Source organism: Megalops cyprinoides, chromosome 3, assembly GCF_013368585.1.
Source record: "Megalops cyprinoides isolate fMegCyp1 chromosome 3, fMegCyp1.pri, whole genome shotgun sequence".
Taxonomy (NCBI): Eukaryota; Metazoa; Chordata; class Actinopteri; order Elopiformes; family Megalopidae; genus Megalops; species Megalops cyprinoides.
In genome coordinates, this window is record NC_050585.1 from 37,228,845 (window position 1) to 37,242,635 (window position 13,791).

General features: G+C 45.2%; 1 protein-coding gene across 1 annotated transcript in view; it reads right to left on the minus strand.

The window, feature by feature from the left end:
* The window catches only part of LOC118775372 (cell adhesion molecule 2-like), a 316,581-nt gene that overhangs the window by 167,250 nt on the left and 135,540 nt on the right, over positions 1–13,791 (minus strand). The window lies entirely within an intron of this gene.

Below are 13,791 nucleotides of genomic sequence, written 5' to 3' on the forward strand. Positions count from 1 at the left end.
ATGCCAGGGATCCAATCAGAGATGTTGTTTAAATTGCATCACATTACAGAGTGCTGCCCTGAAATTTGGAACAGAGTTTAACAAATTGCGCTGTTTCAAGATTCACCACACAAAATCTGCTAAATGCCCCCGATTAATCTTACAACTCCAATCATAGAGTTTATTTCCTTATTGCTCATGTGCTTTGTTATTTAATATCCTGCTGGTATTGTTGCAAAAAAAAAAGAAAAGAAAACAGCGCACAGCAGGTCAAAAACAAAGCACAAAAAAGAGGCCATATGTAATTAAAGGCTCCAGGAGAAGGAGTCTAAATTGAATTATGTATCACTTTATTGATCAGTGTCCAGTGTTTAACTAACACCTCTGGTTTTGCTGACCTTGAAGGGTCAGCCACATGTAATGTGGCAAAGGTATACATCTATAATGTCTTTTGCAATTGGAAAATGATTCACTGCCTTCAGCTTCATAATTGCATTACATTACTTATTTTTACCCTTACACAGGGCAATGTATAATCTTACTGCAGTCCATTTATACAGCTGTCCTTTCACAGGGGAAAACTGGGACAAGTCACTTGCTCATGCCTATACAAAGAGTCGTCGGATACGGATTTAACTACATAACCCTCTAGCCTGTTCTCTGCCTATTACTCAATGTGGTGTCAACAACAGTAAGCTTTGGCATGCATCCTCCACCTTATAAGCAGTATCTTTCTTTGTGACAATGTATCCCTTTGCACAGTGAAGACAGTATTATATTTTCACAATATTTTGTGTATCTACATTAAAGGTTTCACATGCTGATGTGCATGTAAATAATAATAAGAAGAAGAGCAGGAACAGGCTGTGACCTCTCCGCTGCCCATTTCACTCCCATGTGGTAAAAGGAGCCGCTAATTCAGTCAGTCAAAGGGCCAGTGTCGTCACTTAAGACGTCACTGGTGGGACATTAGACACAAGGCAAATGCCATTATCACGATGCACTGCTGCCTGCATGAATCACTGACAGGGTCATACAACACACATACACACACAGACATACAAACACACACCTGCTGATTGCATCTCTAAAAGTGAGACTAACACATGTATCTACGGAGAAGGGGAAGCGGAACTCATGCCTCTCCTGCGCCACATCACCGTTTACGCCAGCTGCTTATTCACGCAGTCTGAATTTAGAACATTCTGTAGAAGCCTTCTGAAAACACACACACACACACACACACACACACACACACACACATACACAAAGCAAACAAAACAAAAAAAGAAACCCTTTATAAATTCATCTGTTAATTTACTTTCCAGACTGGTATCGACTTTATGTATATTTTTCCTCTCTGTTCTATTCCTATGCAGAGACAGCTCACATACAGTAATGTCCAATTAGGGTCTAACAATAAATGTGCAATTAGATCAATCAGCGTGATCCAGTGTGGGGTGGGGGGGGGTCAGAGGCTGTCACGGGGACAAGCCCAGCTGCTAATTCCACAGAGGGATGAGGATGAGGCAGAGAAGGAGGAAGGGCCCGCTGACTTCATTATTCCTCTTTCAAAAGAAAGTGTCACACTCATACTTTTCCTGCCCACTCTCCTGTCTTTAATTTTGACATGGTCAGCTCAGCCTCAGAATGGCTGCTAGAAGGAAGCCATCTGCTTATTACTTGGAGGAAGAAGAGGGAACTAATAAGCACCTCAGGTAGTCAAAGGTAGTTTTCTATTATAAAGGACAGTGCATTGCAGACAGGGGCTGCCTTACAATAAAGAGCAGGGAAACCGGGTCCAAATGGGCACATCTCCAAAGACACTGTGGCGGCACACGGCTTATAAAATACCTCCAAAATTCATTTCAGGGAAAATGTCAAAAGGAACGGATTGACGGGGAATGCATTGTGCAGGAAATTGTATGCATTTAAAAGACCCTTGGGAACCTTTTTCGAAGTGTTTGGTTATCCTCCTGACCACAGTCACAGAGGCATTTGGCTTACCTTTTCAGCTTTCACCTGGAAGGTGCCTCCTCGGTCTTTCTCCTACATGTCAATGACCATCAATATACCTTTTGATCAGCTGAAAATGTGCTTACCTGGGGAAAGAAAAGTAAAGGACACAAGGTAAGATACTCGATACACATACATGAGCTGGACAGACACACAAACACACACACACACACACACACACACACACACACATTACGTTCAAATGTGCATTTCCGTACATTCGTGGGTTTAGCAAATCTTCGCCCTGCCCTCGCTGAAGTATCAGCCTAATTGAAAAATCTCAACTTATATCCATTTGCACAAGGGACTACTCAGCAAGGTCGATTTCTACAGCAGCAAACGATATTAACGTTAAGCAGACAGACAGCCTTCATCTGATCCTCAAGTCTTGAGCCCATTGCTGTTTACAGCTCTGTGGTTCCTGTGTGGTTACTGCTGCACAGCATCCCACATGATTTGAATCCTCTTTCATCCCATTATTGCTCTTTAGATGAACCAGTGCAGTGGCACAGGCTTTGCCGCATGTCTCCGGTTCCCTTGTACCACATTAAACCAATTATTTCACACTGCGGAGGAGACAGAATGATTGATACTTATAACCATCAGTGACAGTAATATAATGCCAAGGAACACAAAGCCATGCAAGCAGAATTTCATTTCCTGAACTCCTGTTCCTTTTTGTTTGCCTGTTTGTTTTCTTTTTATACCACGACCTACCTACTGTTCACTCACCAGGAGGCTGACAAATTCAAAACCAGAGTATAAACCTCCGGCTTTTTTCCAGAAGATGAATCAATTTGTTCAAGTACTTTTTTCATCCTGGACAATTATGCTTGCTGCAAACAGTATGATATGAAAACGGTAATAGCAATGTCACTGCCCTCGCGATGAACACATTCCATTTACAGGAAGTAATATGTCTGGATGGAGAGATGCTACACATTTGAATGAGCTATTGATGCACAGAAACTATTTTTGTACTGTTGAGCACAGAAGTAGCTGGTGAAGGCGTCCAGGGAGGAGCTGCTGAATGCGCGTGGGTCTCATGGTGTTTTCCACATGGACAAGCAGAGTGTTCATATGAAGATGAGACAGTTGGGTAATTAATTGAGCAGTTGGATCTCTCCCGGCATTTGTGTGTGCATATGTGGGTGTATATCTGTGCGTGTATGTGTATATGTGCGTGTGTGTGCGCAAGTGACTTATGCACACAAAAGAAAATTGGCCACTGCAATTGTCTCCTTCCTAATGGCTGAAACTAAGTGGGACTAGGTTCCATTAACATGGGAGGACTCTTGGGGAATTCCAAGTGGAATTCCATCCCATGGAAGTCGGGGCAAATTTCGAATGTGTCCATCTTATCACACTTTAGTATAACTGGCTAAATATGCTTGCCTGAATCCAAAGTGAGAAACTTTTGTTGTACCCTTGAGCAAGGTACTTAACCTGAACTGCCTCTTTAAATATCCATCTGCATAAATGCATATGTAAAATGTGAGCTGTGCAGACATGGATAAGGGTTTTTAGCTGTGTAAATAAATGATCTGATGTAATGATCAAATGAAACGCTGGAGAGGCAGGTGGCTGACTTCTCACGTTCTGAAGTATACTTATACCAGCACCACAGAATGGTTTCAATAACAAAACAATCAACGTTTGCAAATGACTGAACCCGGGATGTGTTTTGGCTTTTGGACACTTTATTTTCTAAACCCCTGAGACCAAGAATTAATTCAAAACTTTGACATGCTCCCATTCAAATCACTGACATGCAATAGGATTTAACAGGATTAAACCCAAACCTTGACACACCTGCTTATCTTCTTGATCTTATTCCCTCTCTATCTCTGTCTGTTTTGTGATTAACGTGACAGTGTTTATATTTAGTCTGATTCCCTGGTCCTAGCCCTCAGGTCCTCACTGGTGCACCGGCACAGATGCACGCATGCATGCACGCACGCACGCACAAACGCACGCACACACACACACGCGCACACATGTTCAGGCTTGTGCCCCGTGTGATTAATCACAGCCAGATCTCACAGCTCTTAGTGCAATTATCTGCTCTTATCTGAAGGCATGCTCATGTTTTACCACATTTTTACTGCTTTCCCTCAGGGCAAAGCCAATAAACATAAAGGGACAAGCCTGCTGTGGCAAGATACAACATCAGTCCATTACCATAACCGTATTTTAGCAGGATCGAGAGAGAGGTCAGCTCCAAGGAGGCTCCTTCCGCAGCTGAAAATCCCACAGCACTGGGGTCACCGGGCTTATTGGATTTTTTTAATATGCAACATTGTATGAAAGGTTTGAGCCGCTGGGCTTATCGGGTCTCGACATACCGGCCAGCACAGAACTTGTCCTTCATCCTGCCATGTTAAGTAGAGGACACCTATGCAAACCCACCCCACCCCAACCAAAAATAAAATAAAAACACTGGTTGAGACATTTTTCCAAGATGGAATTAAAACACAAACCAGTGTCTCCTGTCAAATATGATCATCCAGTAAAATCTACAAAGTAATATGAATTGAAAAGATACATTTTACTATGTATTTAGTTCCTATTGAAATCCCCTAAAAATATTCTAAGAGATACTGACTGCAGAGCAGGTTTACTGAATTCTGATAAAATATTCAGGGTAAGGCACTTTTCCTGTTTTCACACTGAAAGTCACAATTTTAAAGAGAGAAGTGCTGTGCACAGTAGCACTGGCTCTCTTAGCAAGATGTCTTCCCCCCTGTTTCTTCCAGAAGAAAGTTGTGAGGATTTGAATTTTGTTCATGCTACTCCCTGCCTCGCATCAAGAGCGGCCAACCTGGGAGACTCGCTTGTATCGATCGGCTCTAGTTTGGATCTTGGGATGCAAGCCTGTAAGTGTGTTTGCGGGTCCACATGAAAGGTTACGCCGACAGAAAGGTCACCGCAGCCTTTCGAGATTCCGCACTTTGGTCACCACGGCGAGCTGCATCTTAAAAGAGCCCCAGGCAGAAATCCTTTCGCCTCGTACGGTAACTCCCAGTGGAAGACCTGAGAGATTATGGTGTTCTCCCTCCTTTTTATATGGGCATTCGGTGCCATGCTGCCTATGAGACAATGAGGACACGCACATACAAACACAGACATGTTCAAAATCCACACATACACATGCACCTATTCCCATACGTATACCCATACCAACATGCTCTTGCGTGAGCGTGCACACACAAAGACACACACCCAGCTGTGTATGTGAGGAGTATGGGGGCCTTTATATACCTCTCTATACAGGACATGATCAAGGCCTACAAGCCAGTAACAGCGCTGTGCTCTGCTACCCCGGGTCGCCTCTGTGTCCCGCAATACAAGAGCAGCATCTCTCGGACCCACCTCTTCTCAGTACTTGCTCCACACTGGTGGAATGAGATTCCTGCAACAGACTCCCTGTGTCAGGGCACAGGCAAGGACTCAGACGCGGACCACAAGAACTCCAGATTCCAAGTGCCTTTAAGGACGCTGGGCAGAAATCGTGACCAAAAAACAGGCAGGGTAGAGACCAGGAAGGCAGTCCAAACGCAGTCAGGAATCAAAGCCGGGGACAGGTAGGGTCAAACCAGGTAGTCAGGAAGATCAGGCGAACAAGGCAGGGCAGCAGACAGGAGCAAGGTCGAAGTGCAGGCAGGGTCAATTCGGGGAACAGCGATCAGGCAGAAACCACAGCGGGACCGAGACAGGTACAAACACATTGCGACGAACTGGCAACAAGACAGAGAGAAGCAGGGTAGAAATAGGGCTGGGCTGATGAGAAGATGGGAAGCAGGTGTGTAGGCAGGCAGGTGGAAATGATCGGGTGGGCGGAGATAGGGCGGAGAGTGGGGCAGGGCTAGAACACAAGGAAAACAAAAGCACATGGACAGGGAAAAACAAAAACACTACAGCTAGGGGGCAGGAGCACTGACACCCTGGGTGCCTTCAAGAGAAAGCTGAAAGCTCATCTCTTCGAGCTTTAACTCTAGTCTACCTCTAGGATACCTCTATCTATCCTATGTAGCCCTATTTTCTATTAAAAAAAACACTCTACACTAGTTTAGCACTTAACTCAGTACCTTACTGACCTCTTGCAGTACTTTTCAATAACTACTCTTAGCATTGCGATGCACTCATTTGGAAGTTGCTCTGGGTAAGAGCGTCTGCTAAATGATGTAATGTAAATGACGTAATGTATGGCCTTACAAAGCCCCAACAGTATGTCTCAGTAGCACTGCAGTGATACAGGGTTCCATTGCCTGATGTCCCTTGCCATGGCAGATGCCCTCCCTTGCCCCTGTACCTGGTCTTCCTGCTGTAGCTGTAAGTAAAACCTCAGCCGATACCCCGGACTGTGTAACTCTCCCTGAGAACAATCCCTCTGAGGGTGGAGAGTTTCTGGACACTTTTTTCCCCATTCTGCCTGCAGGCCGAGAGAACATCAACACGTCCTTGTGGAATTGCAAATGGAGAATGGTTCATGTTGCTCCTGAATTTATTTATGGCCTGAGTGCTACTCAGCAAGCATCAACTCTTCTCTCTTCTTTTGGTGTGCGGGGGGGGGGCATTATTTCATGTCATACTAAAAAAAAAATTTAAAGAATAAAAATAAGCTCCAAACACCGGAGAGTGGCCTACTGTCACTCAAAAAGACAAGAGGAGACTAACATCAGACTTGTTCTCCAGCAATTCTGTAGTTTGTCCTGACAGGGTTGGCTGTGCATGCAAGTGGAGCTCTGAACATTTGCACGCAGGAGAAGCACACAAAGGGCCCTCTTGTTGAAGAGTGGAGCTCAGTGTCAGAACTCTCACACACAGTGACTCTGAGGACACTGCTTTTGTTACAGACACAGACAAGAGGGTTAAGAAATCGCTCTTGTGAGGGAGAGGGGATGTCATTGCTTCACTGCACTGAGGCCATCGAATGTATGTATGTCTCTTTGATAATTTTCTTACCAGCCACAGTCGCAATCCCGGCATGTGCTGCATTTGTGAGATTTGTCAATATGCCAAGAATTTACTCAAGAACTGACTCAAGAACAGGTACCACAGATTATGAAATAGATGTTGCAACAGACAGTTGTCATGGAATCTGATGGCAATCTGCCCTCACGATGATATACTCTAGACATTACATATAACATCTGGCCCACCAGATATAACATCACTCCTGGCCCACCTGTGGGCCCATCTCCCAGGTGTGCACTTCACACTCCAAGGATCTCTGGGTGCTTGCTATACAATAGTTGGTAAGGTGTAGGCATAGGTATCTACTGATTGGCCTTGTTTGCCCACTTAATGAAATGCCGCTGATGAATTTAACACCATATCCTGCCCTGACACTCTAGGAAAAGAAACTGCAGCCCAAAACACTGACTGTAAAATAAGAAAAAACTAAAGAGAGTCATCCGTGGCCTCTGCTCTCAGTACAGTAGTAGACTCCAGCCGTGTCTGAGCACAGTCCTGGTGGGACAGGGGGAGACAGGGGGGCCCCAGGGCATCAGGCCAGGTGCTGCTGTGCATCTATGTAACCTTGCTCACTGAAACCGCACACACCTCTCTCTCTCTCTCTCTCTCTCTCTCTTGCTTCTGATGAAAATTAAATGGTTTTGTGAAAAGAAATCAGGATCAGCTCGCTTTTTTCTCCCTCCCTCTGTTCTCCCTCTCTAATGGCTGCTGAAAATTAAATGGTTTTGCCAAGAATGAAAAAGTAGTACGGACCAGCTCCATCACTCGCATTCGCTCTGCAGATTCCCTCTCTGTCGCGTTAGTCGCCCCCGACAAAGAATGACATCCAAAACTGAGGCATCATTTTTATATACACCTACCCAATGGTGAGTAACCATAACTGGGTTTTGATTGTTGCATATTACGTTTACATTACAGTTCTGTATAATAGGTAAACTGACAACAGTAATAGGTCTCCCCAAACCTCCTGTGCTAGGAACAGCTGTGACAAAACAAAGCTGACCTGTCCACCCACTGCAAACTCCGTGTGCGAAAAAGGTATTTACAATTTGCTCTTGGTGAGTCTAGTCTCTGTCTGACCTGAAGCCACGACTCCAAAAAAAATTTCCCTTCCCTCCACTGTAACATGAGCATATTAACAAGGTTGTATCCCACTTCAATAGACACAGTTGCCTGCCCTGTTCACCATTCTCACCTGAGGGAAAAATAATGTTCCACTGCCATTTCTTCTTTCCTGCAGGGAAACGCACTCTCAGAACCTTTACCTGGGGTGAGCCTTCTGTCTGTTGTGGATTATAATGAGTCACACACCGTATGAAAGGAGAAACACAGATATCCTGGGGCTGTGTCCTCGTCCACAGGGCAGAGGCCTGGGATTTGGGGTAAAGGAACGCAGGAAATAAACACTACATCTATTAATTAATTAATTACATGTATAAAAAAACGTCTGTATCTGAGGCAGAGACAGGAAATCTGAAGTAAAACTAAATACAACAGTGCAGCCAAGATTGTACCAATGTCTCTGCTCACTGCCTAGAAGGACCTGCTGCTGTCCAATCCCTCCTCAGACTTGCTGAGTCACGGAAGCTACCTGGACCCCTACCAGGGCCTCAGCACATGGAGCCCCTGGGACAAATGAAGCTGTTACACCGTGGTTATTTTCTGCGGGCATGGAACAATTGAGCATGCTGTAGCAAGGGCTCCCAGCAGACCACTGGGCAGGAATTGTCCTGATCCTCGCGTCTCCTGTGTTCTCCTGATAGCTTCATTAAAACGAGCCAGGCAGCATCTGGGTGGCAGCCATGCGTCATTTCCAGCCCCAGATAAAAAAAAAAAAGAAAAACAAACCTTAGAGAAATACTGCGGCCTGAGCTCAGAAGATTTCTCAGGTAGCATGCAGCATTTCATTTGTACGAGGCTGTTCTGTGCTATTCTCACCACCACGTTGCCGTTTGCTCTCAGCTGCACTCTTTGGTCTGTGACTGTGATCACAGTTCACAGTTCAAATTAAAAAGCACTGTTACTTAATATGAAAGATGTTCCCACTTGTAATGTCTTGCATAAGTTTCCCTGTCCACCTAATAAGCTTACATACTATGACACAGGTGTGCATACATTAGAATATGATGGAACTGGTAAAGACAAAAACTATACAACATTATAGTCAATATTTTTTTTCAAAATTGTATAGTAATACAGTTTTTTTTAATCAAGGTTCAATTAATATACCACTTCAAACTGTCAAAATATTAAATATCACAACAGCTAACTGCCATGATAAGATAAGGCTATATATGAACACACATATACATTTTAAAACACTGGTTTTTACTACTGTGTTGGCAAGCTTGTAGAGCTTTAAAATGAAAACACCTCCCACCTTATATTTAGGGAAGTAGCAACAACTTAAAAAAGTCAAAAGTTGTTGCCAGCTGCAAGGGCCAGCATTAATTAAAATAACTGCCAGATGTGGCATCCTAATTATGTTAAAATACCTTATTATACCAAGTACTTTTCAAACAAAAAAGCAATCCTGTACAGTGGCACGTTGGTAGACCTAGCTGACACATTACACAACACTGACCTCCAATGCCAGAATTTTACATCTTTTTTTTATTTATTTATATTTTAAACTCTGCAATGCCTAACTATTTTATACCCAATATAGAATGCTCAACTGTGTCAAAGAAATGGCCCCCACCACTGCAACTCCCACTGTCAATCTGGGAAAATGCTGACAAACGTTTGCTTTGTTCTTGGAAACATGATGCCCAGTAACACTTCTTTCCACACCACAGTCCCCACGCCTAGCTCACTCAGATATGAATCACATCATGCACAGCTTAAAACAGTGAGACTGCAGGCACCCTGACTGACCAGTGTGGGTCGCTGATGAGCAATGGGACAGACAAACCCCCAGTCAACCTACCCACGTCCATATTCCCTGCAGAACAAAGCCAATTTGATCTCCTGCTATGGGCTCCTCAGCTGACAGCATGGGCAACAACAAACCCTTATGGGTCAGCCTGAACTTGAAACAAGCATGTTTACCATCTGAGCCACTCAAGAAGCACAGAATGAAATGCCATATTTAAACTGCAGTCAAATTTCCTAAAATGACTTCTATTATTCTATGGCTAAAATGTACATATGACTAGACTAAATATGGCACAGTGCAGTACAGAGACAGTCTCATTATTTACAGATGAAAGAATTACCTATCCACATGCTAAATGAACCCTGTACATGAAGATCAATGGACGACAAGGACACTACAATGAGAGAGCCTCTTCAGTTCCCCCACCAGATTTAAATCCCCTGCCTCGACTAAGAAGAAATGATTAGGTCACAGACAGTCCCTGCCACAGTATTGGACGAGGGTAACAAACCGCACTTCTCCATTAGCTGGTCTGCTGAGCCAATCAGAGCGAAGCTGACAGTCTTCAAAATGATCATCATATGCTACCTTGTCATAGACAGGGATTAGATTAGAAGTGATGGGAGCTGTGCGGTGCGTGCCAACTGAAGTCTCAGCAGGCCGTCGACTGAGCACAGAGAGAGCATCCAAAGCCATCTTTCCTTGTCCAGCTCTCCCCAACCTCCAAGACACAGCGCACAGTTCCGTGCTGAAAAAAAGCAACACCTTGTTGGCAGGGAAACCAACAGGCCTGAAATGCGCAAATGGAACCCGTGGGCACGAGAGTGTTAATGGGTTGAAAGTGAGAGTGAAAGGAGTGAGGGGACAATGAGGTGGAAGCAAGCACGAAAAGGTAATTCATCACAGTTTGTCACGGTTCAGCCGGAAGAAGAAGGGGAAAAAAAGGAACATAAAAAGTGGAACACTTCTCCCGGTTTTGTCTGTCACTGTTCCTGCTGGAAATTTCTGGGGACGTTTTGGACGGGATAACAGGACGCCTCCCAAACTGCCGGTGACAGATAATTAAGTTATCAGCCATCGAGCTCCCTTCGGCCATTTGGCGGTTGCTAGGAGAATGAGACAGAGGAACCTCTGGTGTTTAACTCGCCTGCTGGACATGGCCTTTTCAAATCCCATCCCCAACCTTTTGCCCTGCACCCCTTCTGTTAATGCTAGGTCGTGGCTAAATCAATGTGGCCTTTTTCAGATTTTTCATTTTTCTTTATTAACGGTGTCACCTTTCATCTGCACATACTCTCTGCCTATTTGCAGCAATTCTGCAGTCATCGAAAATACTAAAAACAAAATGACATATTGCCCGAGGATGGCATTAATGATCACACATTTGATAATTGTGACCCCACTTCTAAAGCCCGGATGAGGTGTCTAATTCAGGATGAGGACGGCCCAACAGTGCTGAAAGGGGAAGCGAGACCCTTCCGTCAACACGCTACGCGCTTGGCATGTCACGTTGAGCCTTTTCGCTCTGCTATGTTGTTTGGCTCTGCTGGAGCCCCGCGTCCCTCTCCCGTCCCCTGCAGCTTGCCTTGGCATTATAGCTCTATCATCTGCCGGTGGGATCAGCAGGTGGCCGACAGGCCGAGGGCTGACTCTCTCCACACTGTACTGATTAACCCACAGGGAATGATGACAAGAGCACATCCCAGCATGCACTGCTGCCTTTCCCAGCGGCACTCTCTCTCTCTCTGCTCTCCACGGGCAGGCTGGGTATCTCACGCACAGAACTGCTGCTTAGAGACAACCATTACTAGAGGTGTCGGGCGTGTTCATACGGGATCACCTCTGTCTTTCTATCGCTGTCTCTCTTATGTCAGGAGACAATCATACTGAAAAAAAAGCCAAAGGTAAAAACATTCTTAAACCTAAAACGACATCCTTTACTGAGCGAACCCACTGTGTGGCCTGTCCACAGGACTGAGTGACAACATTTGGCTCCAACGGTTCCACAACGTTCTCTCAAGTGTTCGCTGTGCCATGGGTCAGCTTAGTGACCGCTGGGTCTGAGATGACATCCAGTGATTGAGTGGAGTCATCAATTCACGCTGCTCCCCAGTTTTTGGAGGTTTTTGGACTTCATGGAATCAAGACATACAGTGTAATTGTAGTCCCTCATTGCATCTGTCAATTGTGTTCCCTCTTTACTGTGGCAGTACTTTGAGGTCTTCTGAAGTTAAAATTGTCTGCGAGTCACACAGAGAGAAAGAGAAAGGGAGAGAGGGAGATAGAGAGGAAGAAAGGAGACGGAGTGCACGACACAGAATCTTTTTTTTTTCACTTCAGAGGTCTGTGAGTGCTGTCTAAGGCATCTGTTCTTTATCGAAGGAGACAAGCGCGCGCGTGTGGCAGCCTGCGTGCCCTCCTCCCGACGGTCCCGCTCCTTTAAATAAACAAGCCGGCCCCTTGCAGGGCCGTAGATTCCTCAGGCACTGTTGACTGTCTGCTCTGCTGACATCCAGAGTGACGGTAACATGGCAGCACTGGGGATGTGGGGAAGGTTAGAGATGTTTTCCTGGGGATCTCAGGTGTGGATTTAGATGAGTCTCTTCCTCCATCCCAGGGAGAAGGGGAGTGCTCAGAATGTCAACCCCTGTCTGAACTTTGGAACAGCCGGAATGAAAACACCGAAAAGCCTGGCTGACACTGAGTCAAGACCCAGGGCTGCAGAGACAAATGTCTCTCACAGCGCAAAAAAAGATCAGAAGCATACACATCCTCAACTGATGAATGTCATTGATCAGCCCAACAAAAAATCTACACATTCCATTGAATTATAGCGTGATAATGTGGTAATTACAGTGCAGGTAAGTAAAGGAAAGAATCAAACCTGCTGGAGTCCTAAAACACATTCATGCTGCCTATACTGAGATTTCACTGTACGGCATTCAGTTAAGTTATACAACACACACACACACACACACACACTCACACACACACACACGCAAGCTCTGACATGCACACGTACACACACACACACACACACACATATGCCCATACATACATATGCAAACGCACGCACATCCATGCACACACACGCACCCATTTGTTGAAACAGCCTCAGTGAGGCTTGTGCACTGAATGCATCAGGAACTCTGTCCTGCAGGGCACATCAGTAGCTCAGGCCACTTACTCACAACAGGAGTGAGTGTTTGCTGCTGTGTTCCCTGAAATGACTCACACTCCAACCCTCCGAGCGGCTCTGAGAAACGTCCTGACGAAGCTCCTCCCATCACCCCATTTCAGCTCTGCTGAAAACCGTGGGGTGTCCTGGGAGTTTGGCCTGAATTTGTGCCTTCATGTACAGTGTCTTTGTGCTGTGAAATGTGCACTGTTTAAAATTTACAATCACTATTTGTAATTCAAGTCTTAATATGAAAAAGAGGAGCGAACAGCATGGAATGTCTGAATAAGCATTTGAACACCCCTCGCCCCCCCAAACAGGGCTTGGTGCTTTCTGATGCAAGTCTTGGGTGGATAGCTGATCATAGAGGAGTGACAAACGGCCTTGGAGGCTTTCTCACCCTCGCTGGGGCACAAATAGAGGGCAGCATGTCCACACTGCTCCCACCTGACACCCAACTTCAAAACCAGCATCCTCAATGTGACCCTCTTCCCACTTCTTCCAATCTGCCATCTTGTTTTAAAATGACAAACCTCCCCAGAAGGCAACCCCTGCCGTTATTCTGTAATATTCCATCCCTCAGCTGACAATGTGGGCCATAAGCACAAAACCAGCTCCTCACTCTAACATCATAGGTCACTTAGCTGTCACTGGTGTCTTTGTTTAATTCAATGACCACGGCTGCAACACGCTAAATATTCCCTTGCAATGTTTCTCATGAACACTGGGTGCACGTGCAGCTGTAACCATAAACATTACATCT